This window comes from Glycine soja, chromosome 6 (assembly GCF_004193775.1).
Source record: "Glycine soja cultivar W05 chromosome 6, ASM419377v2, whole genome shotgun sequence".
NCBI lineage: Eukaryota > Viridiplantae > Streptophyta > Magnoliopsida > Fabales > Fabaceae > Glycine > Glycine soja.
The window spans coordinates 23,183,452-23,201,310 of record NC_041007.1 but is presented as its reverse complement, the minus strand read 5'-3'; the positions used below and the strand labels follow the sequence as shown (position 1 = coordinate 23,201,310).

Below are 17,859 nucleotides of genomic sequence, written 5' to 3'. Positions count from 1 at the left end.
GGAAAGCGTCGATTGCTGCTAGGTCCACCAAACCATCCACGTTTGGAAAGAGGACGACCCCAAAAATTAGCAAAGCTAACACATCCATGAACGGGACCCAATCTCCTTGATTGGCCATACCCCTCGCCTTGTCTTCTAGGTACCTCCGTGGTAGGCCCGCTATGTCGTTCCGAGTCTGTTTTATGCGGTCCAAACCTCTTGCTGAATCCTTGAACACAGTTGCAATTCTGCTCAAAGAGGGGAGACACCCGGATGAAAGATATGGTTTTCTTCCCCCGAGAGGACATCCTAGAATTTCCTCAAATTCTTCAATGGTTGGTACTAATTGGAAGTCTCCGAATGTGAAGCATCTCAAAGGCTGGTCATAGTATTGGGTGAGTGATGCAATGGCTTCTATGGATACCTCTGCTAAGGTCAACTCTATGATCTTTCCGTAAGTCTTGCGGAAAGCTTGCATTTGGAGAGGTTCCATCAATCGCCCTAATTCCTTGATGCTGGTGGTATCTAAGCTTTTAACCTTGACTTGGTAGAACCTCTTGCCGGTTTGATTTGTTCCCATGCTTGCTAAAGTGAGACAAAAGCTGGTGCAAATCAAAACTCCGATATCTATGGGTGGAATGGATGAATGCATGAAGGAATGCATATAACACAGATGCAATCTAGGAATGCGGGGGTCCGGGGAATTCATCCCCTTCTTAGACACAACGTCTAGGGGTAGCAAAGTGCCCCAACGTACGTTTTTAAGAAGGCGACACGGACCCTCCGTTGGTTTGTTTACACAAGGGATCAAGACAGAACCCATATGCGATGCCTATGCAAAAGACACAATGCGGGAATGTACACAGTATGACAATATTCACTGAACATAAGCAAAAGGGTATATGATACTTATGCATGGCAGTGTGAAAAATGGCACGCAGCGTGTTTGCTCGTGCCCCTATTTAAGGGACCTATAAGGGAGAGAACTAACTAGGCATTTAGTGATAACCCCCAAGGTAGTCATGTCTCTTTTGATGGTTTCTAGAGGTATTATCCTCTTTGAAGAACATATTGTAGCAGTAAGGACTACTAGCAACAATAAGTTTTCAAAGAGAAAAGCTCTAGATGAGGGTTCACTGTAATCAAGCAAGTCGGAGACCTAGCATGATCACAGATTCACCTCCGCTCCTTATGTTCCCATGAACCCGGGTATAGGGCCCTTTTTCACTCACAGTGTGTGCAAATAGTGTTGGTGTTTGTGTGCATCAAATGAATAAATATTTACCTTATGCATACATTTTAAAACGCACTAAAAGCAATAAAGAGCTTATACACACAAGAACATAATGAAGGGAAACTAACAAAGGGATAAGTCATGGTAAAACATTGCACAAAATTAAATGGCCTAACTCTCTAAAAACAGTCCCCAGTGGAGTCGCCAACTGTCGCAACCTACCCTTCGGCGGGAGGGCGACGCGAGACTCGCGGGATGCGTGTTCCACAAAAGGAATACGCGCGGAGTCGCCACCAACGTTTATTTGAGGAAAACGTCGGAAAAACCGGAAAAGACGCGATCTACGAACTTTTAAGTGAAAGGTTCGGGAGTTGTATTTACGCGCGGGGAAGGTATTAGCACCCCACACGTCCGTCACAAGGGACGGCAGCCTTTAATCGAATGTGCAAACATGACTTTGATTTTCACGTTCCCTTTTATGTCCTTATATCCTTTATACCCTTTTTATATTTTTTCTCTTTTTGTGGTCGACAAGGGTGTTTCCCTTTGCTCCTACGTATTCCTCAATTGGGATGAGAAAATCAGACCTATGTAGTTCTTTCTTATCAAGTGATTCTTTTTTACTCAAGAGGTGATCATTTTAAGGCGTTGGACCTTAAAAATGACAAACTTTTAAAAGCCTATTTTTGTGGACGAGCTTGACTAGGCGAGTTGATTTTAGCCTTAGTTTCACCTTAGTTATTAGTCAATTCAATTAAGAATGAGAAATCCCAAAGAGAAAACGTCCGATTGATTTTCCGCTTTATTTTACTAAAAGGTATGTTTTTGTTATTATATTATTATTTTTTACCTCTTTTTGATTTCCAACGTGGTTACGGCACGACCGAACGGTCGGAATTCATTTTAACCGAAGTTAACGGATAATACAATTCAAACGTTCGGTGGAAATTTATTTTATTTTTAAGTTAAGCGAGAAATGACTTAAGTAAAATGGCTTAAGCACGTCAAGAGGGGGTATAAAAAGTAAATGAAACGGGAATAAAAATACACAAAACACAATGTGGACCACCGTGGGTACATAGAATGAATCGAAAAGCTTGGTTCAAGGTACTTACCCGTTGAAGATCGAAGAACGATGAAGAACGAATGAAGAACGTCGAAGAACGGTTGAAACCTTTGCGAATTTCTTCACGGAAAACGTTACGGAAACGTTTTGGAAGCGCCTCGGCTTAGATTTTCTTCCCGGAAACAATTTTTCCAAGCAAATTCGAAAGAGAGAGAAGTGCCTAAGGGGCTGAACACTTTTCTTCTTCACTTCCTCCCCTATTTATAGCAAAATAGGGGAGGTGGTTGCCGCCCAGTTCGCCCAGGCGAGCCAGGTTGCTTCCTCCAGAAGCAACAGCCTTCTGGAGGAATATTCTGGAGGGCCCAAGGGGGCCTGGGTGCTATTTGCACCCCCATTTTTACTAAGTACACCCCCCTCTGCTTTTTTTTTGGTGATTCTTTTTTCGTAAAGTTAGGTACTCATATGGGACACCTTAGGTTTGTTCTTATTTTTAGTTTCAATACAAACTTAGGTACTCATATGGGACACCTTAGGTTTGTCATACTTTTTGGTAGGAATAATCAATATGAAAATACAGAAAAAGGTATGTTTTATTGTGTTACTTTTCTTAATTTTTCAAATAGTGATCAAGGGGTTCCCATGAACCCTAAGAAAATAAAGGTCATTCCTGAGTGGCCCACTCCACCAAGTATAAGAAAAATTTGGGGCTTCCATGACTTAACAAACTTTTACAAAAGGTTTGTCCCATATTTTTCTATACTTGTAGCACCACTCATTGAGTTGGTGAGAAACCATGTTCCTTCATGGGAAGATGCCCAGGAAATGGGTTTTCAGACATTACCTTACTTCAACATACCAAACACCACTGATACATATGTTTTTGTTCTTTTTACAGGTGTTGAGGGAAGGAGCCCAGAGTATGAAGAACCTCGGGATTTGAGGTCAAATCCTTTCCAAGGTGGAGGGAATGATGCAATCCTACCCCGCAAGGGCATTGGATAGAAGACTCCAAGTAGATTGGGCCAGAGATCCAAGGGAAGGCCCTAGGGTTCTCATGAGCCTTAGGGTAGATTTTGAGCCCATGGGCTAAGTATGAGCCCGCTTATCTTTGTAAATATTAGAATAGGTTTTTTCCTTCGTTTAGGCCTTGTATTTTGGCCATTCTAGTAGTATAGGGCTTTAGCCTAGTATTTCGGGGCATTTTGAGTAATCTTTGTAGTAAGGACTTTTTTTTTGTATTTTCATGTTTTTTGTCATGGGGTGAGCTTCGCTATTATAGGGGATGTGTAGCTAAGTTCTAGCTTCTCATCTCAAGGAGGTGAGCTTAGCTATTAGAGAGGTATGTGTAGCTAAGCTCTAGCCTTCTTGAGATGAGAAGCTAGAACTTAGCTACACACCCCCTATAATAGCGAAGCTCACCCCATGACCAAAAACATGAAAATACAAAAAAAAAGTCCTTACTACAAAGACTACTCAAAATGCCCCGAAATATTAGGCTAAAGCCCTATACTACTAGAATGGCCAAAATACAAGGCCTAAACGAAGGAAAAAACCTATTCTAATATTTACAAAGATAAGCGGGCTCATACTTAGTCCATGGGCTCAAAATCTACCCTAAGGCTCATGAGAACCCTAGGGCCTTCCCTTGGATCTCTGGCCCAATCTACTTGGAGTCTTCTATCCAATGCCCTTGCGGGGTAGGATTGCATCAATCTCCCTCCCCCACACTTAAACAACACATTGTCCTCAATGTAGCACAATCACAAGATCAAGAACAATCAAAACAATCAATAAAATTGGACAAGTGCAATAAAAGTAAAGAAGGAGACAGAAAAAAAAGAAAACTCCCTAAGTCATGGCGAAAGAGAAGTAGGGTGAAGTAAGGAGGTCTCCTCCACCACTACATTCACTAAGGAAGGATTTCTGAGGAATGGTTTTAGTCGGTGTCCATTGACCTTGAAGCTCTTATCTGTGGATTCACTTTTGATCTCAACTGTACCATAAGGAAAAACATTAGTCACCACAAAAGGACCAATCCACTTTGACCTCAACTTACCACTCATGAGTCCGAGCCTAGAGTTATACAATAAAACTTTCTGTCCAACCACGAAGTCCTTCTTAGCTATCAAGCTGTCATGGATCTTCTTGGTCTTCTCCTTGTAGAATTTGGAATTCTCATAGGCTTCTAAACGGATCTCATCTAGCTCACTTAGTTGCAACTTCCTTTCCTCTCCAGCCTGATCAATAGAGAAGTTGTAGGTCTTTACAACCCATTAGGCTCTGTGCTCTATCTCTACAGGAAGATGACATGCCTTGCCAAAGACAACCCGATAAAGAGATATTCCTATGGGTGCTTTGTAGGCAGTCCTATGCGCCCAAAGAGCATCATCCAGCCTGGTGCTCCAATCCTTTCTGTTCGGTTGCACAATCTTCTTCAAGATCCTTTTTATCTCCTTGTTTGAAATCTCAGCCTGGCCATTAGTTTTGGGGTGGTAAGGTGTGAAAATTCTGTGCACGACCCCATACTTTTTGAGCAAGGCGTACATGGATTTGTTACAAAAATGGGTGCCTTGATCACTAACAATGGCTTTAGGGACTCTAAACCTGCAAAATAGATTAGATCTAACAAAATCCACAACAACATTAGCATCGTTAGTTCTGGTGGCTTTGGCTTCCACCCATTTTGAAACATAATCAACAACAAGGAGAATATAAAGAAAACCATAAGTGACAGGGAAAGGCCCCATAAAGTCTATACCCCAAACATCAAATATCTCACAGAACAACATGGGTTGTTGAGGCATTTTTGTCTCCATGAAAGTGAGCCGCCTGCTCTCTAACAAGGCTCACAAGTGCTACAAATTCTCCATGCATCCTTGAAGATGGTGGGCCAATAGAAACCGTAGTCAAGAACCTTGCGAGCTGTCCTCTGTATGCCAAGATGGCCACCTAGTGCGGAAGAATGATAGAATTGCAGGATCGAGTCAATCTCATGGTCTGGAATGCATCTCCTAATAACCTGATCACTGCACAACTTCCATAAATAGGGGTCATCCCAAATATAATGCTTAACATCGCTCTTAATTTTATCAGTTTGAGCTTTAGATGATAAGGGAGGAAAAATAGAAGCAACCAAATAATTCACAATATTACCAAACCAGGGAGTGGGGAAGGAATCAGAAATATTATACATAATGTACAAATGGTCATCCGGAAAATCATCCCGAATGGGTGAGTCCTCAGATGCACGGTCAATCCTACACAGGTGGTCAGCCATGAGGTTCTGTGCACCGCTCCGATCATAGATCTCCAAATCAAACTCTTGGAGCCAAGGCATCCACCTGATCAATCTAGGCTTTGATTCAGCCTTCTTCAACAGGTACTTCAGAGCTGTATGGTCAGTATAAACAATAACACGAGTACCAAGCAAATATGAACGAAATTTCTCAAGAGAAAAAATTATCGCTAATAGCTCCTTCTCTGTGGTAGTGTAATTTGCTTGGGCAGCATCCAAAGTTCTGGAAGCGTAGTAGATCACCCGAGGCAGCTTGTCAATCTTTTGAGCAAGGACAACCCCCAATGCATAATTGGATTCATCTCACATCAGCTCAAATGGGGCTGTCCAATCAGGTGCCTGAATGATAGGGGTGGTAGTCAACTCACGCTTGAGGCAATCATAAACCTCGTTGCACCGGTCATCAAAATCAAACTCCACCTCCTTTTGCAGCAGATTGGATAGTGGAAGGGCCACTTTGCTAAAGTCCTTGATAAAGCGCCTATAAAACCCTGCATGGCCAAGAAAAGAACGAACCTCTCGCACGCAAGAGGGGTAAGGCAATTGTGAAATAACATCTATTTTTGCAGGGTCTACCTCTATGCCCCTACTGGAAATGATATGCCCTAAAACTATACCTTGTTCTACCATGAAGTGACATTTTTCGAAATTCAGCACAAGGTTAGTTTCAATGCATCTACTAAGAACTTTATCCAGACTATCCAAACATGTATCAAAAGAGGATCCATAAACAGTAAAATCATCCGTAAACACCTCTATGCAACTCTCTAAAAAGTCACTGAAAATGCTAAGCATACACCGCTGGAAGGTAACAGGGGCGTTGCATAGGCCAAAGGGCATCCTCCTATAGGCAAAAGTGTCAAAGGGATAGGTGAATGTGGTCTTTTCTTGATCCTCAAGAGCAATATGAATTTGTAAATAACCAGAAAAACCATCAAGAAAACAGTAATGAGACTTACCTGCCAAGCGCTCAAGCATTTGATCAATGAATGGTAGGGGAAAATGATCTTTTCTGGTTACCTGGTTCAGCCTCCTATATTCAATGCAGACTCGCCAGCTGTTCTGCACTCTTGTGGGGATAAGCTCATCCCTTTCATTCATAATCATTGTGAGGCCTGTCTTCTTAGGAACCACTTGGACTGGACTCACGTTCAGCCTCCTATATTCAATGCAGACTCGCTAGCTGTTCTGCACTCTTGTGGGGATAAGCTCATCCCTTTCATTCTTAATCATTGTGAGGCCTGTCTTCTTAGGAACCACTTGGACTGGACTCACCCACTAGCTATCAGAAATGGGGTAGATGATTCCAGCTTGTAAGAGCTTGGTCACTTCCTTTTTCACCACATCTAGAATGACGGGGTTGAGTCGCCGCTGTGGCTGCCTCACTGGCTTAGCTCCATCCTCTAAAAGTATTCTATGCATGCAGGTAGATGGGCTAATACCAGGAATGTCTGCTAAAGTCCATCCAATGGCCTTCTTGTGCTTCTTGAGCACTAGCAACAACTTTTCCTCTTGCTCAGCATCAAGGGAGGCGGAGATGATCACTGGAAATTTTTTCTTGTCCTCCAAGTACGTGTATTTGAGGGTTGCTGGTAAGGGCTTCAACTCTGGTGTGGGTGGTGGCTGAACAGTGGGAGGAACCAGGGTAGGAGAAGAAGAAGGTTCCTCAGCCTATACCTCATAAAGCAAGTCAGAAGTATATGAACTTCCTGCAACATGGTTAGTGCATTTTGACTCTAAAAAATCAACATCAAGAGGTACAACACCCAGAAAATCAGAACCAGACTCAAATTCAAATTCACTCTCAACATAAAAATCAGATACATGATCAAATTCAAACTCAGATTCAGATTCAATGCATAAGGAATGAAAAGTATGCAGATCAGATAAAAATGGATGTTTCCTACCATGAAGAACAAAATCAAAATCAAACATATAATCATCAACAATCTGATCAATTATCTCAGCACGAAAAACATAATGATCCTCAGATGGATGTTTCATGGCATCAAGAATGTTAAAATAAACAACAATATCACCAAATTCCATAGACAATGTGCCAGCATAAACATCTATCTTGGTTCGAGCTATTTTCATAAATGGTCTGCCTAAAATAAATGGAACTGAACCATGGGAAAATCCCTCTTCCATATCAAGAACATAAAAATCAACAGGAAAAATAAGTTCACCAACCCGAACCAACACATCCTCTATGAAACCTATGGGGTAAGCAACACTTCTATATACCAAATGAATCACCGCATTTGTAGATTGCAAAGGTCCAATAGATAAAGAATTGAAAATGGACAGAGGCATGACATTAACTGATGCTCCTAGATCTAGCATGGCATTCTCAAATTTACTGTTCCCAATAATGCAAGGTATACAAAAAGTACCTGGGTCCTTACATTTGTTAGGAATGTGAGGAACAGATTTACCTATCAATGCTGACACATTTCTGCCCATGCTAATCCGTTCATTGCCTTTGAGCATCCTTTTGTGGGTGCACAACTCCTTTAGAAACTTGGCATATCTTGGAATCTACTTGATGGCATCTAACAGAGGTATGTTCACCTCTACTTTCTTGAAGGTCTCCAAGATCTCCTTTTCTGCTTCTTCCATTTTTTTTGTTTGGAATTGCTCTAGGTGGGAATGGAAGAGGGATAGGAGGCTGTGGTAAGTCAGAATTACTAGAAGAAGGTCCACCTACATGAAAATTATTGTTAGGAAGCCTTCTCTTTTGTGCAACTATCTCATCCTTTTTTTCAGGTGTAGAATGAAGCTTGACAGGTTCAGGTGTAGGTGTTGCTACTGGTGGAGGCACTTGAATTTGGTTGCCAGACCTCAAGGTGATGGCACTCACATTTTTCGGATTCTGCACAGTTTGTGAAGGAAATTTGTCAGAATTTTGAGACTGAGCTTGGTTCAACTGAGTAGCCATCTGCCCCATCTGATTTGTCAGACTCTGAATGGAGGCTCTTGTCTCGCTGAAATTGCATATTTTGGATGGTCATTTGCCTCACTAACTCTTCTAAGGAAGGTTGAGGAGGAGCCTCAGTTGCTTGTTGTCTTTGTTGTGACTGTTGTTGTTGCTGCTGTTGTATTGGAGGAGGAACATATGGCTTGCTTGGACCAACAACATTCTGGAAAGGAGGGACAGGCTGTTGTTGTTGTGGAGGACTTGCCCATCTAAGATTTGGATGATTTCTCCAACCTGGATTGTATCTGTTGCTTGAAAGATCATAATTATTCTGCTATTGTTGCTTTTGTTGCTGTGGGGTCCATTATAAATGTTTGCAGCATAAGCTTCAGGTTGCTCATTGACTCTAGATTGCTGCAAAGAAGGACAAAGATCTGTATGATGATCTACAGAAGAACATAGACCACAAACTCTTGCAACAGGTGTAGATGCAGATTTTTGATTCATGGCAAGCTGAGTTACTAGGTTGACTAAGGCATCAAGTTTTCCCTCAAGCTTTTTATTTTCAGTAGATGAAGATGAATCTGTAGCCACCTCATGGACTCCTCTAAGGACAATAGCATCATTTCTTGCACTAAATTGTTGGAAGTTGGAAGCCATCTTCTCAATCAAATTCCTAGCCTCAACAGGAGTCATATCACCAAGAGCTCCACCACTGACATTATCAATCATACTCCTCTCCATGTTGTTAAGTCCCTCATAGAAATATTGAAGAAGGAGTTGCTAAAAAATCTAGTGGTGAGGACAGCTTGCACACAATTTCTTGAATCTTTCCCAGTACTCATACAAGCTCTCTCCACTAAGTTGCTTGATTCCTGAAATGTCCTTTTTGATGGAAGTGGTGCTAGATGCTGGGAAGAATTTCTCCATGAACACCCTCTTAAGGTCATCCCAGCTGAAAATGGACCTGGGAGAAAGGTAGTACAACCAATCTTTTGCCACTCCCTCCAGAGAATGAGGAAAAGCCTTTAGAAATATATGATCTTCCTAGACATCAGGGGGCTTCATGGTGGAACAAACAATATGGAACTCCTTAAGATGCTTATGAGGATCTTCACCTACAAGACCATGAAACTTGGGCAGCAAATGCATTTGTCCAGTGTTGAGAACATATGGAACACCCTCATCAGGATATTGAATGCACAAGCTTTCATAAGTGAAATCAGGTGCAGTCATCTCCCTAAGAGTCCTCTCACGAGGGGGAGGTTGAGCCATGTTCTCAATATGAAAATTAGTAGTCGAATGCTCAAAATCAGAATATTCAGAATCACCAGCAACAGAATACTCAGAATGCTCAAAATGCACAAAATGATCAGGATGCACACTATGCCTAACTAATCTATGAAATTTTCTATCTATTTCAGGATCAAAGGATTGTAAATCACCTGGATTGCCCCTAGTCATGCACTATATGCAGCAAATCATGTGTTTCTCAAACAAGCACCAGGGGAGGGTTAAAACTACAACTATAGTCAAACGATATCCAAATGAGTTGAAATTTTGTGAGCAACACCCTAAAATAATGAAAAGATAGCACAAAAATTTCTAGACAAAAATTCAAAGTCTAACTATGAAAAATACCTAAGGAAAGTTTAGAAAAATAAGACAATAATACTAAAAAAAACAAAAAAACTTAGTAAACGGCTGATTTTTCAAGTTTAAAATGGCAACTGACCACTAGTCCATTTCCACGGCATGGGAAATTTTCTTCTACCCAAAATGCATATATAATAATAGTCATTTTGATAACCGAAGCAAAAGTTATGGTCGTTCTAAGTTTTGCTAAAAACAAGTTCCCAACATTTTTGTCTCCCTCAAATTCAACCACACCAAGTGCTCATGGTATTTTTCACAGAAAATATGGACCAAAAGAAACTACCACACAAAAAATAACCCAAAAATAACAACTCTAACTATCAAAACAAAAATCACCAATTAAATTACAAAATCAGTCGCTAAACACTGTTCACAGCATTACACAAAAAAATCAGCATTACTGATGTGCCATCATTTTCTTCTATTTCTTAAACCCTTTTTGCTCCATTTTAATTACTGATTAGTCTTAATTGTCAAATTAATTAGACAGTTTTATTATTTGGGCTCATTTAGCTAATATGATGTTTTTAATCTAATTTCAGGAATTAATGAAACACTGGGCTTAATCCAGATTTTGGTTGTGGACTTGAAGAGGACAAATAAAGCAACGCTTACCTTAGTTAATTTCTAATTAGGAGATTGCAATTTTATTTTTTGTAGTTCAGTGTTTATTTCGTTTTGGGCCAGAATAATGTAATAGAGCCCAGTGACTTTGAGTGACTCTTTTAAATAGCAGTCTTGAGATTCGTACAAGGCTATTCTGTTAGACTATTATTCAGAGCATAAGGTTTATGTTTTAGGTTTTTTTGTTCGAATGCTACTATTCACGTAATGCAATTTTCTATTTTCTGCTTCTAATTACAATTTCGTTCTTGTTTCTTCTTCTGCTTTCATTTACGTTTCTGCTTCATTTACGTTTCTGCTTTTATTTTCATTTACATTTTCTGCTTTTATTGAATCCATGGAAGGCTAAGTTTTCTGGTGTTGTTTCCTTCTAAGGACAAAGCTCAACTCTCTTCGAGGTTCTATTTATAATGTAGCTTCCTGGCAGTTTTCCCTTCACCAATTAACCCACATTCGTTAATATTAATCTGTGCACACTTCGTGTTCGATTAATTGCCTCTGAGCCTAACTTGCATTCATGCTTAATGGACGAAGGGTTAATTGGTGTATGTGTTGCCTAATCACATATTGATAGCCCTAAGTTGGTTTTCGCTTAGTAAATTGAAATAGGGTTGGATTAAGTGGTTAACTGTTAGGGACAAATTCTCCATAACCAAGGACAAGAGAGCGGCTTCTGAATCAGAGGAAACAACCCCTTTTCAATACTATTAATTTCGTATTCTAATTCGCTTGTTCTTTATTTCACAAAACAAACAACCCCCCCAATCATTACTGTTACTGCAAGTATATTATGAATATTTGGTTTATCATTGCTCGTTGGGAAACGGCCTAGGATCACTTCCTAATTACTGCATTTTCATGTTAATTTGATTCGGGTACAGCCTCGATCAAATTTGGCGCTGTTGTCGGGGAGCAGTGTCCAAAGGTTCTTAATAACTAGTGTTGTGTTAGTGTTTAATTCTTTTGTGTTTTATGTTTAATTGTTAGTGTTGTTTTAGTGTCTTGGTATTTTGTTTAGTGTGTGCTCTGTTTTAGTTTTTCTATTAAGCGCTTCCCCTGTTTCAGTTTTGGGTGTTTTGTTGTGAATAGTGTTTTGCGACAGATTTAGCAACCACTTTTGCTTGCGACAAAATAGAGTAGTAGTGGAAATCATGTAGTGACGGATTTTAGCGACCACCCTTGTTGAATTATTTGGGATTTTTTGTTTTAGTAGCTAGAGTTGTTATTTGTGGCTGAATTTTTTTGTGGTAACTTATTTTAATCTATATTTTGTGGGAAAAATAGCTAGAGCCTTTAGTTTGGTTAGATTTGAAAGTTCCAAAAAAGTAGCATATTTTATTTTTGTCAAAACTTCAAACGGCCATAACTTTTGCTCTGGTTATCAGAATCACAATTATTATATATGTATTTGGGGTAGAAAAAAGTTTCCTACGCCATGGCAGCCTACCATAAGCCGGCTGAGGTCTCCATCATCCAAAAAAAGTGATTCTGTCAAAAGTTTTTTTATTTTTCAAGTTTTATTCACTTATTTTTCTTAACCTACCATTTTTAGCTTCCATATTTAGACTTTGAATTTTTGTTTGAAATTTTGTGTGCTATCTTCTCATCATTTTATAAGGTTTCTCACAAAATTTCAAGTAATTTGGATATCATTTGAGGGTAGCTGTAGTTCAAACCTACACCTTTATTTACATGAGAAGACAACTAGTTGTGCATGCTGAATGTAGTGTATGACTAGAGGCAATCCATCTGACTTACAACCCTTTGATCCTGAGATAGATAGGACATTTCATAGATTAGTTAGGCATCCTTTTGTACCTTTTGATCATTCTGAGCATTCCATTACTAGTGAGTCTGTGCATTCTGTTATTGGTGATTTTGAATATCCTGAGAACATGGCACAACCTCCACCCCGTGAGAGGACTCTAAGGGAAATGGATGCACTTGATTTCACCTACGAAAGCTTGTGCATTCAATACCCTGATGAGGATGTCCCATATGTTCTTAAAACTGGACTGATCCATTTGCTTCTAAAGTTTCATGGCCTTGCAGGTGAAGACCCACATAAACATCTGAAAGAATTTCATATTTTCTGCTCCACCATGAAACCCCCAGATGTCTAAGAGGATCACATATTTTTGAAGGCTTTTCCTCATTCTTTAGAGGGAGTGGCAAAGGACTGGTTGTATTACCTTGCTCCAAGGTCCATCACGAGCTGGGATGACCTCAAGAGAGTATTCTTAGAAAAAAATTTCCTTACTTCCAGGACCACGACCATCAGAAAAGATATTTCAGGTATTAGACAATTCAGTGGAGAGAGCTTGTATGAATACTAGGAGAGATTTAAAAAACTATGTGCCAGTTGCCCTCACCATTAGATTTCGGAGCAACTTCTTCTCCAATATTTTTATGAAGGACTCAGTAACATGGACAGAAGTATGATAGATGCTGCCAGTGGTGGAGCCCTTGGAGACATGACCCCTGCTGAAGCCAGAAATTTAATTGAGAAGATGGCTTCCAACTCCCAACATTTTAATGCTAGAAATGATGCTATAGTCATTAGAGGAGTGCTGAGGTAGCCACGAATTCATCTTCAGCAGTTGAAACCAAGAAGCTTGAAGGTAAACTAGATGCCTTAGTTAACCTAGTAACCCAGCTAGCCTTGAATCAGAAATCTGTACCTGTCGCAAGAGTCTGTGGTTTATGCTCCTCTGCCGACCACCACACAGACCTTTGCCCTTCCATGCAGCAACCTAGAGCAATTGAGCAGCCTGAAGCTTATGCTGCAAACATTTACAACAGACCTCCTCAACCTCAGCAGCAAAATCGACCACAACAGAACAATTATGACCTCTCCAGCAACAGATACAATCCCACATGGAGGAATCACCCTAATCTCAGATGGTCTAGCCCTCAACAACAACAACAGCAGCCTGCTCCTTCCTTCCAAAATGTTGCTTGCCCAAGCAAACCATACATTCCTCCACCAATCCAACAACAACAACAGCCCCAGAAATAGCAAACAGTTGAGGCTTCTCCGCAACCTTCCCTCGAAGAACTTGTGAGGCAGATGACTATGCAGAACATGCAGTTTCAACAAGAGACTAGAGCCTCCATTCAGAGCTTAACTAACTAGATGGGACAATTGGCTACACAGTTAAATCAACAACAGTCCTAGAATTCTGACAAGCTGCCTTCTCAATCTGTCCAGAATCCCAAAAATGTGAGTGCCATTTCATTGAGGTCGCGAAAGCAGTGTCAAGGACCTCAACCAGTAGCACCTTCCTCATCCGCAAATGCACCTGCCCAACTTCACTATACTCCAGAAAAAGATGATGACAAAAATTTAAAGAGTAAGTTACCTAACAATTTCCGTGCAGGTGAATCTTCCACTGGTAATTTTGATTTGTAGAAGCAACATATCCCTCTTGCATTCCCTCCAAGAGCAGTTCCCAACAAAAAAATGGAAGAGGCAGAGAAAGAGATCTAGGAAACATTTAAAAAAGTAGAGGTAAACATACCTCTGCTGGATGCAATAAAGCAAATTCCAAGATATGCTAAATTCTTGAAGGAGCTGTGCACTAATAAGCGGAAGCTTAAAGGAAGTGAACGCATTAGCATGGGCAGAAATGTCTCTACATTGATTGGTAAATCTGTTCCCCAAATCCCTGAAAAATGTAAAGATCCAGGTACATTCAGCATACCTTGTATTATAGGGAATAGTAAGTTTGACAATGCCATGCTAGATTTAGGAGCTTCTGTTAGTGTTATGCCTCTGTCTATATTTAATTCTCTATCTCTAGGTCCCTTGCAGTCAATTGATGTGGTAATTCATTTAGCTAATAGAAGTGTTGCCTATCCTGCTAGTTTCCTAGAGGATGTCTTAGTTAGAGTTGGTGAATTGATCTTCCTTATTGATTTTTATATTTTGAATATGGAGGAGGGATTTTCTCAAGGATCAGTTCCCATCATTCTAGGTAGACCCTTTATGAAAACTGCTAGAACTAAGATAGATGTATATGCAGGCACACTATCTATGGAGTTTGGTGATGTAACTGTTCATTTTAATATTCTGGATGCTATGAAACACCCATCTGAAGATCTTTATGTATTTCGTGCTGAAATAATTGACCATGTTGTTGATGAATACATGACTGATCTTTATTCTAATCTGCATGCCTCTCACTCTTCATGCATTGAGTCTGAAATTGTACTTGATCATATGTCTGAATTTGTACTTGATGCTGAGAGTGAATCTGAAATTTATATTGATTGCATGTCTGGTGATGTTTTACCTCTTAAGATTGATTTTATAGAGTCAGATAGAACTAACCATGTTTCAGGAAGTACACATACCTCTGACTTTCTTTATGAGGTACAAGCTGAGAAACCATCTCTTTCTACCACTATCCAGTCGGCCACACCAGAATTGAAGCCTCTGCCATCAAATTTAAAATACGCTTACTTGGATGATAGCAAAAGTTTTCCAGTAATTATATCTGCCTCCCTTGCTGACGAGCAAGAGGAGAAGTTGTTATCTGTTCTCAAGAAGCATAAGAAGGCTATAGGTTGGACCCTGGCGGACATTCCTGGTATTAGCCCATCCACATGTATGCATCGAATAAATTTAAAGGATGAAGCTAAACCAGTAAGACAGCCACAAAGAAGACTCAACCCGGTGATTCTTGATGTAGTGAAGAAGGAGATAACCAAGCTTTTACAAGCTGGAATCATTTATCCTATCTTCGACAACCAATGGGTGAGTCCCGTCCAGGTAGTCCCGAAGAAAACCAGCCTCACCGTGATAAATAAATGAGAAGGAGGAGCTAATTCCTACTCGGGTGCAGAACAGTTGGAGAGTCTGCATTGACTATATGAGGCTGAACCAGGTTACCAAAAAGGACCATTTCCCCCTACCATTCATTTACCAGATGCTTGAATGCCTGGCAGGTAAATCTCACTACTATTTCCTTGATGGTTCTTCTGGTTATATGCAAATCCCTATTGCTCCTGAGGATCAGGAAAAAACCACATTCACCTGCCCCTTCGGCACTTTTGCCTATAGGAGGATGCCTTTCGGCCTGTGCAATGCCCCTGGTACCTTCCAGCGGTGCATGATCAGTATTTTCAATGATTTTTTAGAAAATTGCATAGAGGTGTTTATGGATTATTTCACTGTATATGGATCCTCTTTTGATGTCTATTTGGATAGTCTGGAAAAGGTTTTGAATAGATGCATTTAAACTAACCTTGTTCTAAATTTTGAAAAATGTCATTTTATGGTTGAGCAAGGTATAGTTTTAGGCCACATTATTTCCAATAAGGGCATTGAAGTAGATCCTACAAAAATTTCTGTTAAATCACAATTGCCTTACCCCTCTTGTATGCGAGAAGTGCGATCTTTTCTTGGTCATGCAGGATTCTACAGGCGCTTTATAAGAGATTTTAGCAAAGTAGCCCTTTCACTGTCCAACTTGTTGCAAAAGGAGGTGGAGTTTGACTTTAATGATAAATGCAGAGAGGCTTTTGATTGTCTCAAAAGAGCATTGACTACCACCCCCGTTATCCAGGCACCCGACTGGACAACCCCTTTTGAGCTTATGTGTGATGCATCAAATTATGCATTGGGGGCTGTCCTTGCTCAGAAAATTGATAAATTGCCCAGGGTGATATATTATGCTTCTAGGACTTTAGATGTTGCCTAAGCGAATTATACTACTACTGAGAAAGAGCTACTAGCCATAGTTTTTGCTCTTGAAAAATTTCGATCTTATTTGCTTGGTACCTGCATTATTGTTTATATTGACCATGCAGCTTTAAAGTACTTATTGAAGAAGGTTGATTCTAAGCCTAGGTTGATCTGATGGATGCTCTGGCTCCAAGAGTTTGACTTGGAGATCTGTGATAGGAGCGGAGCACAAAATTTAGTTGCTCATCATTTGAGTCGGATCGAACGTGTGTCTGATGCGGATTCCCCCATTCGGGATGATTTCCCGGATGATCATTTGTATATACTGTATAGTATTTTTGACTCTCTTTCTACTCCTTGGTTTGCTAACATTGTCAATTATTTAGTTGCTTCTGTTTTTCCTCCCTTAGCATCTAAGTCCCAAAAAGATAAAATTAAAAGTGATGCTAAGCATTTTATTTGGAATGACCCCTACTTGTGGAAATTGTGCAGTGATCAGGTCATTAGACGGTGCATTCTAGATCATGAGACTGACTCAGTCCTGCAGTTCTGTCATTCTTCTACACCGGGAGGTCATTTGGGTGTTCAAAGGACAGTTCGCAAAGTGCTTGATTGTGGCTTTTATTGGCCCACCATCTTTAAAGATGCGTGGAAGATTTGTAGCACTTGTGAGCAGTGTCAGAGAGCAGGAAGTACACTTACATGGCGACAACAAATGCCCCAACAACCTATGCTATTTTGTGAGGTGTTTGATGTCTGGGGTATAGATTTCATGGGCCCTTTTCCTGTCTCTTTTGGTTATGTTTACATTCTCCTTACAGTTGATTATGTTTCAAAATGGGTGGAAGCCAAGCCCACTAGAACTAATGATGCTAAGGTTGTTGCAGATTTTGTCAGATCTAATCTGTTTTGCAGGTTTGGAGTACCTAAAGCAATCATTAGTGATCAAGGAACCCATTTTTGCAACAGAACAATGCATGCCTTGCTTAAAAAGTACGAGGTTGTACATAGAGTATCCACACCATACCACCCCCAAACCAATGGACAGGTAGAAATTTCTAACAGGGAGATCAAGAGAATTTTAGAGAAGATTGTGCAGCCAAGCAAGAAAGATTGGAGTACCAGGCTTGATGATGCTCTTTGGGCACATCGGACTGCCTACAAAGCACCCATAGGAATGTCTCCTTACCGGGTTGTCTTTGGAAAGACATGTCATCTTCCAGTGGAGATTGAGCACAAAGCATACTGGGCAGTGAAGACTTGCAACTTCTCTATGGATCAAGCTGGTGAGGAAAGAAAGTGTCAACTGAGTGAGTTAGATGAGATCCGCCTAGAAGCCTACGAGAATGCCAAGTTCTATAAATAAAAGACCAAGAAGATCCATGATAGCATGATA

At 40.4% G+C, this 17,859-nt stretch overlaps 1 non-coding gene across 1 annotated transcript; it reads right to left on the bottom strand.

The window, feature by feature from the left end:
• Positions 1–13,047: 13,047 nt before the first annotated feature.
• On the bottom strand, positions 13,048–13,154 carry LOC114417570. Its single transcript, XR_003667831.1, has one exon. It is a non-coding gene; the product is annotated as a small nucleolar RNA R71 (small nucleolar RNA).
• Positions 13,155–17,859: the final 4,705 nt, after the last annotated feature.